A 21,679-nucleotide genomic window follows, 5' to 3' on the forward strand; every position below is an offset into this window, starting at 1 on the left:
TTTACTTTCAGAAAATCTAATTATTAGCTATAGGTGTTATTTTCCCACAAACCTGGTTAGCTCCTCTAATTTATCTTCCTAAAGCTCTTACATCCAGATTATGCATATGAGAGGAGAAGAGAGAGATCAGAGTAGTCCATCCCATGTTTTGTCTTGCCAAGAAATCTTGTCTTCCAGATTGTGACTGTTTCCTTGTTGGCTTTTTTTCCCCCCATCCAATTTTTAGTACCCAGCTCACCACATTTTCAACTGTAATGACATGAGGGGGATTTGCACGTTCAGTAACGGTGGACTAGCTTATTGTACACCAGCCCTCCCACTGAAAACAACTACAAAATATAATGTATGTAAAAAATCTGTTTGAAGGTAGCAGAGCCTCCCAAGGAAGTGAGGACATGAGGGGCCACCATCTCAGAGAGAAAGGAAGCACAGCAAAATAAGTATGGCATTTGGTGCCACTTCTCCCCTTGAGATTCCTGCCAAAGCAGAAAGTGGCAAATGAGAGGCTGAGAAGGTGAGAGGAGAGCCTCTGGCACTCCTAGGATGGAGGAGACCAAAGCTGTATTTAGGGCACAACGAGGAGGCAGAGCTCTGGTATGTACCTGGGTCTATTTCTTCAGAAGGGAATGAGCCAGAAGTAGAGAAGCCCTCACAAAGACAAGCCCACGGTTAACTCAGCTTAATCATTGGTATTATTAGGGTGATCTACCCCTCTTTGAACTGACTTCCAGAAGCAAAACAGATGCTTTTGGGAGGAAGATAGTGTCACCCAGAGATTCAAATTACTTCTATGCCATACACAATGTCTAATATACATGACTGAAAACCAAAAGAAAAAAAAACACAGTAAAAACAGATCTACGGTAGATCCAGACATTGGAGGTATTAGACACAGACATTAAGGTAACTGATTAATATCAAGACATTAGATCCCAGTTTAGTGACTTCTAGTAAGGAATTAGAGATAAAAAGGAACTGGATGGAAATTCTAGAACTGAGAAATAGAACAACAGAGCCTTGAGGGTTCAATAGTGGGCTTCACAACAGATAAGACAGTTGAAGAGACGAATAGTGAATTGGAAGGTAAGTCAGAAAGAAATGGACTGGAGCAGAGAGAGGAAAAGGGTGGAAAACGCAGGAAAGAGTACGAGAGACACACAGGAGATGGTGAAAGGTTTAATGTGTGTAATTGGAGTCCTTGAAGGCAGGGAGGACAGAGATTAGGGCAGGGGCAGTATTTGAAGAGATCGTTAATAAGGATCTTCCAAAACTGGCTCATGGTTTCAGGAAGTACTATTTACCCTAAGCTGGGTAGGAAAAATACAAAGAAAACCCCACCCTGAGGTGCATTATTATAAAGTGCTGGGCGGCTTTAAATCACTTCTTAAGTCCTTACTTGACAAAAATGTCTTGTATTGAACAGGCTTTCACATAATAGGCGGGCACCATTTCTGTGAATTTCCACAGTGGCTTTTATAGCTTTGCCTTTAGAATTCTTTCCAGTCACATCTCTTTTTTGGGGAACATTTCCCAAGGACTTGGCCCTTAGTAGCCTTGGCCCTAGCCTTGGCCCTTAGTAAGGTTGCCGTGCACGCACACCTGGTGTCCTCCGTGCACCTTTGTGATCCTAGGGGAGAAACAGTGCTACTGCCTCATCTGCCCCAACAGTGCTGTCACTGTGGCATATCACTGAGGGGTCGGATGGGGTGTAGGGCAGTGGCTGAGAGCACAGGCTGGAAACAGACCACCTATGTCTGATCAAGCTCTTGTTCCAACACTTACTCATTGTGGAATCTTGGACTAGCTGCCTTGTCCTAGCTTTAGTGTACTAAGTATACAAGAAGGGTTATAACGTTCCTTACTTTTTAGGGCTATTGTGAGATTTAAATGAGCCCATGGGTGTGTGTGTTTGACATATAGAAAACAATTAATAGATGGGCTTATTTTTAAATCTCCTTGATCCATTTTTTGAACCATATATTTCTCCCTTAATAATAGCTGAGGCTTCTTCAAACTTTTTATGCCTGGTTTGGTCCAGTGGGAACTGAACATGAAAGGAGAGGAGATGGTGTACATTTTATATCAGAGCAGAGAGCTTAAAAATTAATCTCTTTATGTATGTACAAGAGTTGGTGAACTTCACTCTTTAAAGGAAGAAGTGAACATGAAGTTTGAAAAGTTTCCAGGGTTAGAGAAGGCAGACCCTGATAAAACACCTGGATAGATTAAAGGATTTTCTCCTTATAGTAAAAGTTAACTTTTCTGACCCAATTTAAATTTGATTTCCTGTTTCTGCCTTTAAAAAAAATTGATGCATAGAATGTACCATCTTCTGTATCAGAAAATTCTTTCATAACAATTTCCATTAATGGAATCATTTCTTCCTCCCTTCCTTCCTCCCTTCCCTCCCTTCCTCCCTCCTTCCTTCCTTTCTTCCTTCCTTCCCCTTTCTTCCTCCCCCCTCCCTCCCTCCCTTTCTTCCTTTCTCCTTTCCTTCCCTTCCCTTCCTTTTCCTTTTCCTTTTCCTTTTCCTTTTCCTTTTCCTTTTCCTTTTCCTTTTCCTTTTCCTTTCCTTTCCTTTCCTTTCCTTTCCTTTCCTTTCCTTTCCTTTCCTTTCCTTTCCTTTCCTTTCCTTTCCTTTCCTTTCCTTTCTTTCCTTTCCTTTCTTTCCTTCCTTCCTTCTTCCTTTCCTTCCTTTCCTTCTTTCCTTCCTTCTTTCTCTCTCTTTCTTTATTTGCTTTCTCATGCTGTTGCCCAGGGTAGAGTGCAGTGGTGCAGTGATAGCTCACTGTAACATCAACCTCCTGTGCTCAGGCAATCTTCCTACCTCAGTCACCTGAGTAGCTGGGACAACAGGAGCGTGACACCATGCCTGGCTGATTAAAACAATTTTTTTTTTATACAAATGGGGTCTTGCTATGTTGCCCAGGTTGATCTTTGAACTCCTGAGCTCAAGTGATCCACCTGCCTCAACCTCTCAAAGTGCTGGGATTACAGGCATGAGCCACAGTGCCCATTAAATCTTTTATTTATGATTCAACTCTGGACATTAGCCCGACTACTTTTACTTCTTGGTTAATACATTTTTTCATGTATTCACGTAAATTATTTATTCTACACACTAGATATTTGACTTCTCCTTAAGTAAATACATATGTATACAATTTAAATTGTAATTATAACTACATCACAGAAAATTGGAAAATAAATTTCACCTAATATCAAAGACTAAACTCAACTACCATTGGCATCAACCTGTCTGATGTTTTGATTCTCCTTGGGCCAGCACTGAGGAGCATTGAGAAGGAAATAAAAGAAGCAGCTGCATCTGCCTTTCATAAAGCACATGTTGTATGTCAGGCACTAGATGAAGCTGTTGCCATGCGTGGTTTCATCCAATTGTCAAATCCACCCAGAGAAGCCTTTACTTTGGGCCAAGGGTATCATTCTCTTTTTTTTTCACTAGGCAGAAATAGGATCTTAATGTGAGTGTAAATTTGGACACTGAAATTGGTGGCAATCTTGGCTTACAAGGTAGATGACACAGAACACAATGATTGAGAGAACTCATAGACTCACTGCTCTTTCCCACACTGACATGGAAAGCTCTGCTGTTGCTGTTTGAGGAGTGTCTAGGGTTTTGTGATGCACGTTTGGATTCATGCATTAATTCACTCATCCATTCTAAAGATTCATGGTTAAGCCTACCACGAGCCAGGCTCTGTTCCTGGCACTTGGATATGGCAGTGAACAAAACAGAGATCCTTGTCATGAGCTTAAGTTCCAGTGGGAAGGGAGGCAGCGGATAAGCAACGTGCAGGATAAATGGTATGTGGAGGTGTATGGTAGGCTGGAATGTGACAGATGCTGTGGAAAAAATAAAGTGGGACTAGGTGCCGTGGTTTGTGCCTGTAATCCCAGCACTTTGGGAGGCCAAGGTGGGCAGGTCGCTTGAGTCCGGTAATTTGAGACCAACCTGGGCAACATAATGACACCCTATCTCTACAAAAAAATACAAAAATTAGCTAGGTGTTATGGTGCATGTCTGTAGTCCTAGCTACTTGGGAGGCTGAGGTGGGAGGATTGCCTGAGCCTAGCAGCTCCAGGCTGCTGTGATTGCACCACCGAACTCCAGCCTGGGTCACAGAGTGAGATCCTATCTCAAAAAAAAAAAAAAAAAAAAAAAAAACAGCGGGCCAAGGGAGATAATATGGGAGTGGTATCTGTCTTGGCTTCATGCACAGGTAACATTTGAGCAGAGACCAGAGGGAAGTGAGGGCATGAGCCATACAAAGGGGTGAGGCCAGAGGGCAGTGGGTAGAGAGAATCCAAAGTGGGAACCCAGGCTTGAAGGTGGGAGCATGCCTAGCGAGGCGAGGAGGCTAGGGAGGCTGTAGGAAAAAAGCCAAGGAGAGAGAAGTCAGGGCGGGCTGGTCAGGCTCTTGGAGCCATTAGTAGGGCCTTGACTTTTACCCTTAGAGAAATGAGGAGTCCCTGGAGAACCTGGGCAGAGGTGTGACATGATGGGACTTGTATTTCAATATATTTCAATAGCATCCTTCTGGCTGCTTGGGGAGAGGGGACAGCAGGGGTGTCACTGGTTGGATTTCCCCAGAAACAGACTCTGAGAGAGGAAAGCATGCAGGAAGTTTATTGGGGTACATCCTTGGGATCAGCATCTGCCAGGGAGTGAGGGAGGCAGGATTGGGCAGAGGCCTAAGTGTGGCAGTTGCAGCAGAGGCCAATGGGATGGCCTTTCAGAGATGTCCCGAATGGAGGCGAGGGACCTGGACTTGATACCCCTGCATCGACCAGTCATAGCATGTGGGCTGCTCCCAGAAAGGGGATGTGAGCTCAGCCAGGCAACTCTTCCTAAACCCAGCCCCTTCCCTAAGAGGGAAATTCCTGAAGGGACTCTATTGAGTGCCATTGGCAGGTGACGCTTCTGGAAGCTGGGGAAATGAATACCTCTGTTTGAAGAGTTAACCAGGATGGCACATCCCAGCCTCAACTAAAGGGCAAGGGTGGGAGTGACGAGGCTACAGAGGAGGCTCTTACAGGAGCCCAGGTGAGAGATGATGTGACCTGGACCTCCATGGTAGAAGGGAAAGGGTGAAGTGTGGCTGGATTCTGAACCTAGTTTGAAGGTAGAGGCTGGAGGGTTTTGTGATCAACTGGGTTTGGGATGGGAGAGGAGTCAAGGACTACCCCATAGTTGAGCAGAGAAAGACCAGACTGGAGACAGAGGGAAGAAGGAAAGCTGTCATTAGAAGAGGCCAAGTCAATATAGATCATAGGGGAAAGGGCCTCTAAGGGCTGGCGGTAGAGGAAGAGCCTTAGGAGGAGGGGTCTTCTGAGGGGCTTTGGAGAAATTGGGGTGGTGTGAAATGGGGATTTGAGAAATATCACTGGAGGTTATGGATTAGATCCCTTTTAATATTTTTGGAGGGGCTTAAGTTAAATAAAAGGGCCAGGTGCAGTGGCCCATGCTTGTAATCCCAGCACTTTGGGAGGCCAAGGAGGGAGGATTGCTTGAGCCAGGAGTTCAAGACCAGTGTTGGCAACATGGCAAGACTCTGTCTCTACAAAAAAACTTGAAAAATTAGCCAGACATGGTGGCACACACCTGTAGTCCCAGTTACTTGGGAGGCTGAGATAGATGGTGGAAATGGCTTGAGCCCTGGAGGTCCAAGCTGCAGTGAGCCATGATGGCACCACTGCACTCCAGTATGGGTGACAGAGTGAGACCCTGTCTCTAAACTAATAAATAAAAAGAAATTTATTTGAAAAGAATGTTGTCTCTTTGGCCTGTGTTCTTCCACCCCATGTGACTAGCCTAAGCATGGCATTTGTCCCTTTACCAGGGATGGCCCAGGGATGGCCACGTACTCAGTCCTGGCCGGTGCTGTTGGAGAGACAGCTGGCTGGGGGATGGGGTGCTTCTGGGAAGGTTGCCTCCCTCCTAGGAAGGTCCATGTAGAATGTTTTCTGACCTCGATCACAGTCCTCGCTACAGTCATGATTGCTGCTCCTCCCAGTCCCGAGTGCTATTCATGCTTCATCTCTGTCACTTCTCATAACAGCTGCAGGAGCAGGCATTGTCTTCTTATTCTACATGACAAAATTGGGAGTAAGGGAAGTCAGGAGACTTGATTACCATCACACATCTAGTAAGAAAAATTACACATGAAGCCATTAGGACTGGCACCGAAGAGACGCTGAATAAATGGCATTGATCATTGTAATACAGGGACTTCCTCAGTTCCAGGGAGGAGGGGAAGGTCAATTTGTCCAGATTTATGTGCTTCTGAATTCACTATTGATTTTTATAGCTTTTCTGTTTCCCCCTTCACCATGTATTGGCATTTGTAAATATGGTCACATGTTTACCTGAGCTACAGTGTAACAGAAAGAACTTCAAGGTCTATAGACCTGGCTTTGAATCCAGGCTGCATCGCCTACTAGCTGTGTGACGCTGGGAGAGTTACTTACCAACTCTGAGCGTGTGTCCTCATTTATGAAATGTGGATAATAATAACCTCCGAAGAAAGACAGTTTGAGGATAATAAAGTGCTTTTTAGCTCATTGTCTGGAACACAGTCAGTGCTCAAGAATGCTAGGTATTATTACCCAAGTTATTGTGTAGACAGCTCATTTGGACAGATTGCATGAAAGGGCCAAATAAAGCAAGGTATGCAAGAGTGCTTTACAAATGCTTGTTATTATATTGTTAGAGAAACTCCACTGCACAGAGGAATTTGCTATATGGAAAATGGGCTGGGCGCAGTAGCTCACGCCTGTAATCCTAGCACTTTGGGAGGCCAAGATGGGCAGATCACCTGATGTCAGGAGATGGAGAACAGCCTAGCCACATCATGAAACCCTGTCTATTCTAAAAATGAAAAAATTAGCCAGGTATGGTGGCACATGCCTGTAGTCCCAGTTGCTTGGGAGACTGAGGCAGGAGAATCGCTTGAACCCGGGAGGCGAAGGTTGCAGTGAGCCGAGATCACGCCACTGCACTCCAGCCTGGGTGACACAGCGAGACTCCGTCTCAAAAAAAAAAAAAGAAAATGAATTGATACAAGAGATGTGCATGCCTAGTGGGCTAGAAATCTTGGTGTGGGGAATAGCACAGCCATGAAGGAAGGAGGGAGGGAGAGAATGAGTGAGAGAGAGCACGAGAGGGACAGTTGATCGGGAGTTCCGGGCCATGCATGCATTGCCATGAGGACTTCTAAAGTGCCCAGGATTTGGAAGGATACTAGGGGTAAAGTGAGAGGGAGTCTCCCAAGGAAATGTGACTCTGGACACAAGTGATGTTTTTTTCTGAAGCACCCTCAGGAGCTGCCTGGAGCCCTCAAAAACGTGGAGGCCTGAAGCGCTGCCCCTGGTCTGAGTTCCTGGAGTGTGGTCTGTCGCTGGGGAAGTCCAGAGCTCCAAGGCTCAGTGCCCAGGGGAAGCAGAAGTCACGGGCGGGGTGCAGGTGGACAGTGTCGCCGAAGGATCCTAGGCAGGGGGAAAACTGAATCCAATTCAAAGGGCCAGTACTTGGGGGCTCGACCCAGAAGAAGGTGCAGGGGAAATCAGGCGGGAAGTTGAGCCGAGAGCAGTAGCTCTGCATTGAGCTGTGGTCCAGGGGACGCCATTCACTTGTGTAAAGCACAATCCCATCACCCTTGCCCCAGGTACACACGGTTACCCTGGCTCGAAAAGCTCCCAAATCAGGGAGTCTTTCAGAGCGATTCTATTCACACGAGACTGAATGAGACTGAATGCGGCATGTGGGTGGGTCACTGAGCCCCCATGGGAATGTGAATTTTGTGTTTTCATTTTGATGATGATCCTTAGAAAACAAACACACGGCCGGGTGTGGTGGCTCACACCTGTAATCCCAGCACTTTGTTGAGGCCGAGGCAGGCGGATCATGAGGTCAGGAGATTGAGACCATCCTGGCTAACACGGTGAAACCCCATCTCTACTAAAAATACAAAAAAATAAGTCAGGCATGGTGGTGCACGCCTGTAGTCCCAGCTACTTAGGAGGCTGAGGCAGGAGAATCGCATGAACCTGGGAGGCAGAGGTTGCAGTGAGCTGAGATCGCACCACTGCACTGCAGCCTGGGCAACAGAGCGAGACTCAGTCCCAAAACAAACAAAGCAAAACAAAAACAAATGCAAAAGCAAACAGAAAACGCCCACAATGTCTGTTTACTGAAGGAGACATCCAACCAAGTCGTTTCCTTCTGGCTTTGTAATCCAAAAATATCCTTCTAACATGTGTGTCCTCTCAGGATGACATGTGGCACCAGCCAGCAGTCGTCTTGGGTGGATTCTAGGATGGCAGAACATAAAGGAATGGCCTTTGTTTGTTTATTTATTTAGAGACAGAGTCCTGCTCTGTTGCCCAGGCTGGAGTGCAGTGGTGCGATCTCGGCTCACTGCAACCTCTGCCTCCCAGGTTCAAGTGATTCTCACACCTCAGCCTCCAGAGTAGCTGGGACCACAGCCGTGCGCCGCGGTGCCTGGATAATTTTTTGTATTTTTAGTAGAGACGGGGTTTCACCATATTGACCAGGCTGTTCTCAAACTCCTGATCTCAAGTGATCCGCCTGCCTCAACCTCCCAAAGTGACGAGATTACGGGCGTGAACCACCACGCCTGGACAGGATTAGCCTTTGAATTTAGACCAATTCGCTTTCAGATATTGACTCTGGACAATTTTCTTAACCTCACTTTTATATTATGATTTTGTTGTTACAAAAGTAATTGTAAAACTTCAAACTATGCAGATACACCAGGTAAAAGGTGAATTTCTTCCCTCTCTCGTCCTAATCCCTCTCCTATTTACATTTCTCTACTAGATTTTTCCAGCCCTTTTCCCAATATTTTGTGGTTTTGGTTGTTGTTTGAGTGGGACTTTTATTTTATTTTATTTTAATTTTTATTTTTTTTTGAGACGGAGTCTTGCCCTGTCGCCCAGGCTGGAGTGCAGTGGCCGGATCTTGGCTCACTGCAAGCTCCGCCTCCCAGGTTCACGCCATTCTCCTGCCTCAACCTCCCGAGTAGCTGGGACTACAGGCGCCCGCCACCTCGCCCGGCTAGTTTTTTTGTATTTTTTAGTAGAGACGGGGTTTCACTGTGTTAGCCAGGATGGTCTCGATCTCTTGACCTCGTGATCCGCCCGTCTCAGCCTCCCAAAGTGCTGGGATTACAGGCTTGAGCCACTGCTCCTGGCCTGAGTGGGACTTTTAAAAAAACAATTTCAAGTTTGTTATTGTTCGTACCTAGGAAAGTACTGGTGACTTCCTATTGGTAGCGTGTCCATCTGCCCCACTCCTTTCTCTCATTAGTGCTAATAGTTTTCAGCTGTTTTTCTTGGCATTGTTGAGCATTAGTTTTCTCATCTATAAAATGCAGATAATGTTGACCTTGCAGAGCTTTAATAAGGATTGGATGAGATAAAGTAAGGAGCTTAGCTTAGTGCCTGGCTCAGTAGGGGCCTGATTAATACGAACTTGTACTTTTACTAATATCATCCTCATGATGAGATCTTTTCTGTACAACTCTCTTCTCTGATTGTGGAGAAATGGATTATGGAGAAAAATGATTCAATCAGAGAAGGCTCTGCATATGGCTGTTTATACAGAAAGACTGATGTTAACTAAGGGACTGCCAATGTTTATTTTTTTACTCTGTTAAAAAAATTAAAATTGTGGTAAAATACACATCTTAACCATTTTTAGGTGTAGGCAGTTCAGTGGGATTAAGTACATGCTAATAGTTGTGTAATCATCACCACCATCCCTCTCCAGAATTATTTTCATCTTGCAAAACTGAAATTCTGGCCGGGTGCGGTGGCTCACACCTGTAATCCCAGCACTTTGGGAGGCCGAGGTGGATGGATCACGAGGTCAGGGGTTCAAGACCACCCTGGCCAAGATGGTGAAATCCCATCTCTACTAAAAATACAAAAATTAGCCTGGTGTGGTGGTTGGCGCCTGTAATCCCAGCTACTCAGGAGGCTGAGGCAGAGGATTGCTTGCACCCGGGAGGTGGAGGTTGCAGTGAGCTGAGATCGTGCCACTGCACTACAGCCTGGGCAAAAGAGCACAACTCCGTCTCAAAACAAAACAAAAAACCCTGTAATTCTGTACCCATTAGGCAGTAACTCCCCCTTTCCCCTTCCCCCAGTCCCTGGAAACCACCATTCCATCTTCTTTTGCCATCAATTTGACTACTGTAGGTACCTCCTATAAGTGGAATTATATAGCATTTGTTCTTTTGTGACTGGCTTATTTCACTTAGCATCATCTCAAGATAAGCTCATGTTGTAGCATGTGTCAGGATTCCCCTTCTTTTTAAGGATGAATAATACTCCATTGTATTATACACCACATTTTATTTATCCATCTATTGGCCAATGGACATTTGAGTGGCCTTCGCTCCTTGGCCACTGTGAATCATACTATTATGAAATGGGTGTACAGGTCCCACGTGGTGGCTCATGCCTGTAATCCCAGCATGCCGGGAGGCCAAGAGGGGAGGATCACTTGAGCCCAGGAGTTTGAGACCAGCCTGGGCAACAAAGTGAGACCCCATCTCTCAAAAAAATACAGAAAAATTAGCCAGGTGTGGTGGCACAACCTATAGTCCCAGATACTTGGGAGGCTGAGCTGTGAGGATTGCTTGAGCCCCGGGAGGTTAAAGCTGCAGTAAGCTGAGATCAAGCTGCTGTACTCTAGCCTGGGCAACAAAGGGAGACGCTGTCGAAAGAAAAAAAGAAAAGACAGGAAAGAAACAGAAATGGTTGTACAAATATCTTGCAGAGTTTTCTGCTTTCAATTCTTTTGGGTATTAATGCCAGTGGGTTTTTGAGAGCTATAGATCACTGTGCAAAAAATCTCTGTGTACCTTTCATGGTGTCAGAAGCTCTGGAAAAAGTGGCCTGACCAGCGCACCCCGTGCTTCTTAGTCTGCTGTGACAGGAGGGAGGTGTCTGCATCTGATGATCACCATGTGTTGAGCTTGCAAAATCCCCGTCAGCCTGCTATCTGAGCGCTCAAGGCTGCAGAAGGCCCTGAATGAGTGTGAGATTTGTAGTTGTTAACTTTCAAGCATTCCACAAATGTACATTTTTCTATTGTACTGTATAGTTCCAATGGCTAAAATGATCCTGAACAATGTGCAGACTGCAAATAAAGCATCAACATTGGGCTTCCAGGAAAATAAAAATGCAGCAGGAAGAAAGAGCAGCAGGGAAAAAAAAATTACTGGGAAACACATAATGAAATGCCTCTGCTATCTTTTACATTTCTCCCGTTGTTTAAACTCTCTACGTTATTCAACACAGCATTGTTTGTAATGGCAGAAGATTGTAAATAACCTCAATGTCTGTCAATGGGAGATGGCTGGATAAATTATAGTCCTCCACACCAGGGGATACTGTATAGCTGTAAAGAAGAGTGCTCAGTCTCTTTGTTGAGAAAGGTCTACCAGACATTTGAAGTGAAATAACAAAGGCAAAATACTGAGTAGATTCTACAGTGTGTTGTCCTTTGTGGAAAAGGGAGCAAATGAGAATGTGTGTGTGTGTATGCATATAGAATATATTTTTATCCTTACTTGTGTATGTTTGATGAAACTCTGGAAAGATGCATAAGAAACCAATATTAGCAGTTTTATATGCAGGTAGGAGGGAGATTTTTACAGTATCACTTTTGTTTATTTTTTATTTCTGAGCCATGTGAATATATTACCTATGGGAAATAAAGAGCTTGTGTTTCTCCACCAGCCTGACCACAGGAGAGGCTCAAAATTGAAATTAGCTTGTATAGGCAATAAATAATTTTACTGTTTCTTGCAAGAAAAACAAATCTCTGTTACAGGCTATTCAGAATTTATCTTCTAGTCAAGGAAGCCAACTTCTTCCCATCTCAACCCTGTAGATGCTCAAGAAGTGACAGGGAGGGTGATGCACTTGAAGCCTCACTTGGCAGCTGATCCTAAGTGCTTTGGAGAAAGGAGAGCGTTGGGTCCGGGGCAGGGGGTCTGGAGTTGGGCAGGGGAGGAAATCAAGGCCAGAATGGACTGAACTGGGTTTTACTCGGGGCTTTGTCTGTCTCTGACACTGCCCTGGGTGAACTAGGTGGGAGCTGGGAGGCCCTCCCTAGTGCAGTTGGAAACCTTGGCTTGTATGGCTGGACCCAGAAGTTGGCTTGCTCAAAATCTAACAATCTACAGCAACTCTTAAGTAAGCAGGCAAGTGAACACACTGGTTGATCGAGTACCCACTTCCAGTAGACCAGAACCTCTACCACTGTTCACTCCAGAGGGTCCCCAGGCAAGATTTGCTTGAGCCTGGAAAGCCTATGTAGAGGTTCTCTGCTTTCTCACCTCCAGCTCACCTGGAGAGGCATAAACCCTAGGCTCTTTCCTCTCTACCAAGGAACCATCCCTACCCGAGGGATAGGTAATCTTAAGGGAATAATGGAGAGCTCCGAGGAACAATTAGAAGGCATCTGAGGAGCAGAAGCCCTGTGAAAGAAAGGTAACCGCCAAAACTCAGAGACTCTCTGATGGGCTAAATGAGGGGATCCTGGGGCCCAGCAACGTATGATCTACCAAGTCACTCTTACAAGAAAAGGATATACGTAAACGGAAAATAAATGTACAAAAAGAGATGCAGCAGGCAGATGTGAACAAGAAAAAGCTCAGGAAGTAATCTTACTATCAGACAAAACAAATTTACAGCAAACGAAACACAGCAGCAGCAAAACAACCTGACCAAAGATGAAGCAAGGTGCCGCATGCTGATAAAAGTAATGATGGACCAAGAAGATATAACAATTACAGATGCCTGCCCCTAATATTATACCCCTGAAATATATCAAGTAATTTGTGGTAGAATTAAGATGAGAGGCTGGGAATGATGGCTCACATCCATAATCCCAGCATTCTGGGAGGCTGAGGCAGGAGGATCACCTGAGCCCAGGAGTTTGAGACCAGCTTGGGCAACATAGTGAGACCCCATATCTACTAAAAAATAAATAAATAAAACAATGACAACAGAAAGAATTAAGTTGATAGATAAATCAAGAATTATAGTTGGAGATTTTGACACATACTCAAAAGCTGATAAGCAGAAAAAAATGACCAGGGATATGGAAGAGTTTAATAATGTGATCACTTATCTCAAATTAGCAGAGAGAAGTTTAACTTTACATTTCAGAAAAAAAATATTATTTTGAGCAAACACAGAACCGGCACAATATTTGTGTACTGTATCTGTGTCACAAAGGAATTCTCAGTGAATAGGAAAGAAATGACTTCATCTGAGCTATATCCTGTGGTGGAAATATAATTAAATTACAAATCAGTATTGGAAGATGTGGTAGCAAGAATAATGGCCCTGCAAAGATGTCCACACTTAAATTCCCAGAACCCATGACTGTATTACTTTACATGGCAAAAGTGATTTTGCAGATGTGATTAAGGTTAAGGGTCTTGAGATGGTGAGAGTAGCCTGGTTTATCCAGGTGGGCTCAGTTGAATCCCATCAGTCCTTAAAAAGGGGATAACCATTCCCAGCTGTAACCAGAGTGAGACATGGTTATGGAAGAATGGTCAGAGAGGTGGAATGTGAACAAGTCCTGACCTGCTGTTGCTGGCTTTGATGATGGAGGGAGGGGGCCATGAACCAAGGGCTGTGGGTGGCCTCTGAAAACTGGGAGTGGTCCTCAGCTGTAACAAAACAGCCAGTAAGGAAATGGGGATCTCAGGCCAAGCGCAGCAAGGAACAGCCTGAATGAGCAAGGAAACGAATTCTCCCTCAGAGTCTCCAGAAAGGAACACACAGCCCTGCCCATGCCGTGACTTTAGCCCGGTAAGACCTGTGTCCAGAACTGTAAGATAATAAATTTGAGTTGTTTCAAAGCCACTAAGCTTGTGGTAGTTTGTTACAGAGCAAGAGAGAACTAATACAGAAGACTAATGACAAATCCTGTATGACTAAAAATTTAAAATTATATCACTGAAAATTAATTCCTAGGTTAAAGAAGATATAGGGGTACATTAATCATCTGTTGCTATGTAACATAACTAATTATCCCAAGACTTAGTGGCATAAAATAAAACATTATCTCATAGTTTCAGTGGATCAGGAATTCAGGTGTGGTTTAGCTGTGTGCTCTGGCTCAGGGTCAAGGTGGCAGCTGAGGCTGCAGTGATTTTTTTTTTTCTTTGAAATAGGGTCTGGCTTTGTCACCCAGGCTGGAGTGCAGTGGTGAGATCTCAGCTCGCTGCAACCTCCTTCTCCTGGGCTCAAGCCATCCTCCTACCTCAGCTTCCCAAGTAGCTGGGACTATAGGTGCATGCCATCACACCCGGCTAATTTCTGTGTGTTTTTTTTTTTTGTAGAGACGGGGAGGGGCGGGGGGAGGCTCGCCATGTTGCTCAGGCTGGTCTCGAACTTCCAAGTAATCCACCCGCCTCAGCCTCCCAAAGTGCTGGGATTACAGGCATGAGCCACTGCATCCAGCCTGCAGTCATCTTAAGGCTCATCTGGAGAAGGACCTTTTTCCAAGCCCATTCACGTGGTTGTTGGCAGGATTTAGAACCTTGCCACCTGTTGGACTGAGGGCCTCAGCTCCTTACTGGCTGTGGGCCAGAGGTTGCCCACAGTTCCTTGCTCTGTGAGTGTCCCAGCATGGCCCTTTGCTCCATCAGAGTGAGTAAGAGAGCATGTGCTGGCAAGAGGAGTGTCATAGTCTTTTATAACCTAATCTGGGAACTGACATCTCATCACCTTTGTCATATTCTAGAAGCAAGTCTCTAGGACCAGCCCCCTCTCCAGGAAAGGTGTTACACAAGGGCAGGAATACTAGGAGGCAAGGATCATTGGAGCCAAGTCAGGAGCTGCCCTACCACAAGGAGAAATTACAAAATTCTTAGGATTGGATGATGATCAAAGTGGGACATGGTGATATTTATGTGATGCAGCTAAAACTGTACCAAGAGGGGAATTTATGGTCGTAAATAAAACTACAAACAGGGAAGATGGAAAAGAAATGAGCTCAGCTTTCAATTCAAGAAACCAGGATAGAGTAAATTCGAAAGAAGAAAAGAAGTAATGGTAAAAGCAGAAATCAATGAAATAGTAAAGTAAAACAAATAGTGAAGAGATGATTTTTCAAGATCTAAAGCTAGGTTTTGGCTAGTGAGTTGTAAGTAGGAGCTGTGTGTGCAATTTCTGAGGTGTTTCCTTTGTGGGTCCTGCGTGGATGTGATGCCAGGAGCAACATGGGGCATGAGGATGAGGATGCACCCCAAGGCTGCTGTCGAACTTTCATACCAGGCCTGGACTCCCTACATCTTAACTTTTACATGAGAGAGAAATGAATTTCTATCTTCTTAAGCTACTGTTTATTTGGGGGCTCTGTTATATATAGCTGAACCTAAGTCAGAACTAACGTGAAATTGAAGAGACAAAATTGTTATTATTTTTAGATAGGAGACTTTTCAAAGTAAACCCAAGAGAGTAACTAAACCATTAGAACTAAAAAGAGAATTAAAAGTTCAGCAGGTTTGGAGGTACAAAATAAATTTTAATAATAGTATCTTCTACTCTAGAAATAACTCATCATAAAATGTAAAGAAAATAAGGTACAAATTAAAATAGCAAAAATCCCCAAACTCCATAGGCCTATAAATTTTCTAGGAGTTAACATAATAAAAAAGTCTGAAGACTTTTATAAAGAAAAATTAGAAACTCTATTAAAGAATATAAAATAAAATGTAAATAAACAAAGAGCTATGGATGGATGACAACATTATAACACTGGTTGATTCTCACATAATTAGTCTATAAATTCAGTGTCATTCCAATTAAAAGTCTGAGCGTTTTAGAGGACTTAATAGATGGATTTTGCAAATTAGATGGAGGAATCAAACTTCATGAATAAGACATTTTTGGGAAAAGGGGCCAAAGAAATGAGACTTACACTGTCAGATACTGACATTTATTATAAATACAGGCATATGTTATAAAAACAGGCCCAATGGAACAGAAAAGCATCCAGAAATAGACCTTCTATATTTGGGAATGTGGTACTTTATAGAGATAGGGAAAGGGAGAATATTTGGTAAATAATCTTGGGAAAATGGGCTCCATTATCTGGAGCAAAATAAAGTTGTATCCTCATCTCATACCATACCCAGAAGTAAACTCCTGGTGGATTACAGACCTAAATTTAGGCCCAGCGGTGGTTCACACCTGTAATCCCAGCACTTTAGAGGTCAAGGCAGGTGGACCACTTGAGGTCAGGAGTTCGAGACCAGCCTGGGAAACATGGTGAAATCTTGTCTCTACCAAAAAATACAAAAATTAGCCAAGTGTGTTGGCATGCACCTGTAGTCCCAGCTACTTGGGAGGCTGAGGTGGGAGAATTGCTTCAACCTGGAGCCAGAGATTGCAGTGAGCAAAGATTGCGCCACTGCACTCCAGCTTGGGTGACAGAGTGAGACCCTGTCTTACACACACACACACACACACACACACACACACCTGAATTTAAAGATAAAAGTGCAATATTAATAGAAAAAAGTGTAGATTATTCTTTGTGACCTTGGGCAGGGGAGATATTTTTAAACAGGATCCTCAAAGTATATATAATAAAGGAAAAATAGATTTGAATATATTAAAAATAGTTTTTGGGGGGGTGATGTTGAAAGGTGAGCACCGTCACCAATGTAAATGAATAGGTGATGGCTGGTAAAATATATTTGCAACATCTATGACTGAGAAAAAATTAGTTTCCAGAATGTAGAGAAAAATACCTAAAAGTCAGCATGGGAAAAAACAAGAAACACATTTAAAAGAAAAAGGGAAAAGGGGAATTATATGAATAATAGGAAAGTTATAGGAGGGGAAGCCTAAATGAATTAGTATATGAGAAGATGCTCAACCTCAATAAGAAAAACACAAATTTAAGTACCAATGAGAACCTACATCCACTAAGTGGCAAAAGAAAGTTTATGACCATGTCACTCCCCTGAGTAAAACCCTTAGAGGTTCCCTAATCAGAAAATGAAACACACATACCTCATATGGCCCAGATGATGGACTCCATACCTACCTCTCCACCTGCCTTCACTTCCTCACATTGGATTTGCATTTTAGTCTAACTAATGACCATGGACATTGGAGAGAGAAGATACTAGAAGCAAATGACTAGTTAGAAGTCTGTTGAAATAGAATGGAAAAGGATGCCTAAATTAGGGTACAGAGGAGGAGTCAGAGTGAAGAAATGTTGAGAAAGAAGGATAACAGACCTGTTGTTCAGAGACAGAGAGTGGTTGAGAATGGTTTCCAAGTTTTGGCTTGGGGAACGTGTTGAATGGTGGTGTCATGCATTGAGATTGAAAGGAGAACATACAATCTAAGAGGTGTTTTAAATAGGTTGAGTTTGAGATATCGTTAGGACATCTAGAAGGAGATATACATAGCAGGTGTTACAGGACCACCAGATTCATATGCCAGCTGTGCAGTAACTGACCAATGAACGGAGACAAGAGTTTGTAGCAGAGAAAGAGTTTGATGATTGCAGGGAGGCCAAGTGAGGAGATGAGAGGGACCCTCAAATCCATCTCTCCAAGGAGTTCTGGGCTGGGGTTTTAAGGAGATTGTGGAGGGCAAGGGGTTAGGAAATTGTAGTCATTGATTGGGCAGGATAAGGGGGATGAAATCATCAAGATGTGGAAACTGCATTCTTTGGTGAGTTGACTCCTTTTGGAGTCCGTCAGACCAGCTGGCATCAGTAGTTTCATCAGTATGCAGGACCCGAAAGAATATCTGAAATGGAAAACAACATTTCACAATGTTCAAGTTCAAGTTGTTATCTATAGAGCAGTTAAAAGGAACTATATTCTAAGGTCTATGTGATTCTGGGGCAATGGGTGGCAAACAACTGTGAAGAAGTGGTCAGGAGCAAGCTGACCTCATGATTAGTGCTGAATGTGCTGCAAGCTTGGTTTATTTTCATTTCTCCCCCTCCCTTCTTCCCTGATTAATTTTGTAAAGTTTGTAGGGATGATTTCACAGGTGGCTATGTGCCTTGGAACTTAGGAGAGGTATCTGACAGAGGTTTGATTTGGGTGTTGTCAATCTGTAGTGGGTAGTTGATACCATTGGACACAGTGGAGCTATTGCCTGAATCGGAAAACAGAATAGCTTTTCTTTGTTTATAAAGAAGATGCTTTCTGACCACTGTTGTGATTACTATTTTTTTTGACAGGAATAGGGCAATTCCCCGCACCTCCAATTCAACCACCTCCTCTTTTTTTTTTTTTTTTTGGTCACACAATAATACTCACCTCTTATTTTAGAGTCTGACTTCTTATGATTGAAAGATTATTGGTTGCAGTTAGTGGTGGAGATTATGACAGTAGAAGCGATTAAAGTAAACCAGTATATACCTGGAGTTTCAAATTCATGACCTTGGCCTCTGTGGTACTGTGCTTTAATCAGCCATCTGGTTATTAGAAGATGACATTTTAAATGAATTGTAGGTTAAACTAATAAGTGCTGTTACTATGACTTCCAGGCTATTGATGTTCAAGGATTTATATGATCTGGGGTTACTTTCTAATAGTACTAAGGAATATTCAAATTCAAGTTGCAGAGGTTTCAGAAAAGTGACATGAGCTAATTGGAGCTAATCTCATAATTTTATGAGTAGATGTGGATCTATTTTTATCCACTGCAAGTTGGCCACCTCAGTGTAAAGAGTTATTCTTTAAATTCTGAAAAATGTTCTTGAAATATGAATAAGTGAATTTGCTTCTCTTTTATTTTTCTGTAATCTCCCTCTGGTACTTCTATTATCTGAGTGTTGGAACCCCTGGACTGGTTTACTATTCTTATTTTTGTAGTATTTTTCATCCCTTTGTCTTTTTGTATTTTAAGTTTGTCATTTTGGCTTCTAAAAATTTGGTTTCCAGGAGCCCTATTTTCTCCTTCTCTCTCTCTTGGTTTTTTTTTTTTTTTTTTTTTTTTGGCAGGACCTCACTCTGTCACCCAGCTAGAGTGCAGTGGAGCAATCATGGTTCACTGCAGCCTTGACCTCCAGGGCTCAAACAATCCTCCCACTTCAGCCTCCTGAGTAGCTTGAACCACAGGCGTGCAGCACTACACCTGGCTTTTTTTTTTTTTTTTTCCCCTAGAGAAAAGGTCTCATTATATCGCCTAGGCTGGTCTCTAGCTCCTGGGTTCAAGTGATCCTCTGACCTCGGCCTCCCAAAGTGCTAGGACTGCAGGTATGAGCCACCAGGCCTGGCCTGTATTTTCTCTCTTAATGTTTGTATTTTATTGCATCCTATTCTTGTTTCATTGGGATAATATATTCTCTTATTGCTCTGAAAAAAATTGAATCTAGCTTTGAAGACTTTTTCCTCTTTGTAGTGTCTGTTTCTTTCCAGTTGCTTTTTGTTATTTTTATTCTCTTTTTGTTAAGGTTTTCCTCAAATACCTGGCAATTATTTTTAAGATTGAGACATTAAAAACCCCTATGTGTGGGACTGGGCTTGTTGAATTTAAACCATACCACAGAGTGGGCTGTTCCATTGGGGGAATTTCTCCTCCTCTCCAAATGACGCAGGACTTTTCTATTGCTTAGCTTGGCCAGATCTGGGTTCTTGTCTCACGTGAGCTCAGAAAAAAATTTGCACATGGACATCGAAGAGTGAGCGGAGTAGAATTTATTAAGTGAAAGGAAAGTTCCCAGCAAAGAGCAAGGTCCTGAAAGCAGGTTCCCGATTGCCCCTTCACAGTTGAATTCAAGGGCTTTTATATACCCAAGCTGATGGGCTGGGTTCCCTATTTGTATAAGGCGCAAGTTTTTGGTGGCTCCACCCCCATCCCCTCAGTGCGCATGCGTGCCCGTTGTCCGTAGTCCCCTGCAGTCACGTCTCGGTAAGCACCCCTGTGAAGTTCCTTTATCTGCACTAAACATCTGTTGTAAACACTTGTGGGGTAGGTCGCAGGTTCTCCGAGGGACACCTCTCTTACTGTCTGCCTAAAGCAAGCTGGCTAACTCCTTTCACCATTTCAGTACCTTTCAGTCTTTTCACTTGGATTGGTCAGAGAAGAATTTTTAAATCTCCTTGGAATGTAGAAGACTGAGTTTCCCCTGGTTCAGAATCAGGGAGTGGGGCTGGGTATTTAAACATCAATGTGTAAAATCTTACCTAATCGAACATTTCAAGTAGCTTACCCTGCCCCTCAACTACGGTTGGTGCGTTGGTCTGTTTTCCTCACTCCAGTGACTAAACCTCCTATTTTCTGCCAGGATCGGAGAGAGGCATCTGCTGGGAGGCACCTGGTTGGGAAAAGCCTACTTCTTTGTAAATACCTTTTCTTTTAGAATGGCTTTAGACTTGAGTGTTCCCATGTACCCCAGAGTGCTCCCATATACCCCAAAGTGTTTCTTCTATTACTAGCATCTTACATTGGTGAGACACATTTGTTATAATTAATGAACAAATACATATACATTATTATTAGCTAAAGTCGATAGTTTATTTTTATATTCTTAGTTTTTTCCTAATGTCCTTTTTCCATTCCAGGATCCCATCTGGGATACTGCGTTACATTTAGCTGTCATGTGTCTACAGGATCCTTTCGGCTATGATAATCTCTAAGACTTTCCTTGTTTTCTATGACCTTGAGGGTTTTGAGGAATACTGGGATGGTATTTTGTAGGATGTCCTGCTATTATACTGGAATTTATCTGATATTTATTCCACAGTAAGGATGAGGTTATGGGTTATTGGGAGGAAGACCCCAGAGATGAAATATACCCCCCAACTTTTTTTTAATATGAGACAGATTCTCACTCTGTTGCCTAGGCTGGAGTGCGGTGGCGCGATGGCTCACTGCAGCCTTGAGCTCCTGGGATCAAATCAAGCAATTTTCCCACCTCAGCCTCCCGAATAGCAAGGACTACAGGTGTGCCACTTCACCTGGCTAATTTTTTTTTTTTTTTTTTTTTGAGACGGAGTCTTGCTCTGCCACCCAGGCTGGAGTGCAGTGGCCGGATCTCAGCTCACTGCAAGCTCCGCCTCCCGGGTTTACGCCATTCTCCTGCCTCAGCCTCCCGAGTAGCTGGGACTACAGGCGCCTGCCTCGTCGCCCGGCTAGTTTTTTGTATTTTTAAGTAGAGACGGGGTTTCACCGTATTAGCCAGGATGGTCTCGATCTCCTGACCTCGTGATCCGCCCGTCTCGGCCTCCCAAAGTGCTGGGATTACAGGCTTGAGCCACCGCGCCCGGCCCACCTGGCTAATTTTTAAAACTTTTTGTAGAGATGGGGTCTTGCTATGTGTCCCAGGCTGTTCTTGAACTCCTGGCTTCAAGTAATCCTCCAACCTCAGCCTCCCAAAGTACTGGAATTACATGTGTAAGCCACTGTGCCAGGCCTAAAATGCCATTTTCATCATATCATGATTGATGATGTTGACTTTTGACTGTCCATGTTGGCCTTGATCTCCCAGCTGAAATGGTGTTTGTCAGGTTTCTCCACTGAAAAGTTACCCTTTTGTTGCCTCCTTTCATACTATGTCCTTTGGAAGGAAGTCACTAGGTCCAGCCTATACCTAAGAAGCAGGGACTTATGCTAAAAGTAA

This window comes from Rhinopithecus roxellana, chromosome 11 (assembly GCF_007565055.1).
Source record: "Rhinopithecus roxellana isolate Shanxi Qingling chromosome 11, ASM756505v1, whole genome shotgun sequence".
Classification (NCBI taxonomy): domain Eukaryota; kingdom Metazoa; phylum Chordata; class Mammalia; order Primates; family Cercopithecidae; genus Rhinopithecus; species Rhinopithecus roxellana.